The sequence below is a fragment of the Octodon degus genome, unplaced genomic scaffold (assembly GCF_000260255.1).
Source record: "Octodon degus isolate 3935 unplaced genomic scaffold, OctDeg1.0 scaffold00073, whole genome shotgun sequence".
Lineage (NCBI taxonomy): Eukaryota > Metazoa > Chordata > Mammalia > Rodentia > Octodontidae > Octodon > Octodon degus.
The window spans coordinates 7,542,377-7,543,599 of record NW_004524649.1 but is presented as its reverse complement, the minus strand read 5'-3'; the positions used below and the strand labels follow the sequence as shown (position 1 = coordinate 7,543,599).

At 49.3% G+C, this 1,223-nt stretch overlaps 1 protein-coding gene across 1 annotated transcript in view; it reads right to left on the bottom strand.

Moving 5' to 3' along the window:
- Dzank1 (double zinc ribbon and ankyrin repeat domains 1) overlaps nucleotides 1-1,223 on the bottom strand; it is a 50,113-nt gene that overhangs the window by 26,095 nt on the left and 22,795 nt on the right. The window lies entirely within an intron of this gene.

Here is a 1,223-nt window from a genome sequence, read left to right as displayed (position 1 = left end):
TGTGTGTGTGTGTCCAGCTCAGCCCACCAGGGGGCGGGGCTGGCTGGCATGTGGTGCTGGGGGATTGATCCGTGGTCCCTGTGCTTTGCTAAGCTTGTTCTAAATAGGTGCTTTAGACCACTGAGCCATCTCACTAGCCCAAGTTAAATTATTCTATAAGCTCTCCTTTTTTTTTGGTACTGGGAATTGAACTCAGGACCTTGTGATACCAGACAGGCGCTTGTGCCACTGAGCTACATTCCCAGCTCAGTTCAATTATTCTAAACCTTGATAAATCAAGATTCATACTATAATGCCTGGAACACTAAATAACTTTAAAAATAGTTCTAAAGAAATCAACAGAGAAATTAAAATGTTACCCTAAAAATTACTTACCACAAAAGAAAGCAGTGAAAGGGAAAACAGAAACCAAAAATTAAAAACAAGACATGGAACAAATAGAACACAAACAGCAAACTGGCCTCTGTGAGTCCTAGCACATCGGCAGCGACACTCGTTGTGACCAGGCGACACCGCACAGTCAAGACAGTCGGCACAGACCAAAGAGCAAGACCCGGCTACCTACCTTGGGTTCAGGGACACAAAGAGAAGGAAGGAAAAGCACACACAAGGCCACGAGTGGCAGCAACAGCCGTGGGAGGGCCAGGGGATGCGTGCTTGTCAGGGAGTGAGGGGCTGTGGATGAGAGGAATCTACAGGCCGAGCTATGCTACGGCGCTAGAAGGGCTGACCAGTTATGCCGGTAGAGTAGTCACCGGCCTCGTGCCTTGGCCTTTACCAAAAGCTTTTGGTAATTCAGGCTGCAGAAACAGAATGCTGTAAGGTGGGGGGGACTTATAGATAAGAGATCTATTTCTTGGGGTTTTGAAGGCTGGGAAGTTGGAGACCAGGGAGCTGGGAAATTTGGTGTCAGGTAAGCACTGCTCTCTGCTTCATAGATGGTGCCTTCTATGCACCGTGTACTCACAGGGTGGAAGGCCCGCCAGCCTCCCTTGGGGCCCAGCCCTCCACACTGGGGATGGAGCCAGGGCCTTCACTTGGAGCCACATCCCCAGCCTTTTGTTCCCCCCTTGGGTTTTCTGAGATAGGGTCTCACTGTACAGTGTGGGCTGGCCTTGAATTCAATATGTAGTCCAGGTCGGTCTCAAACTTGCAGAGATACTCCTGCCTCAGCCTCCAAGTGCTGGGATTACAGTTACCATCACACCAAGACTATATTTATT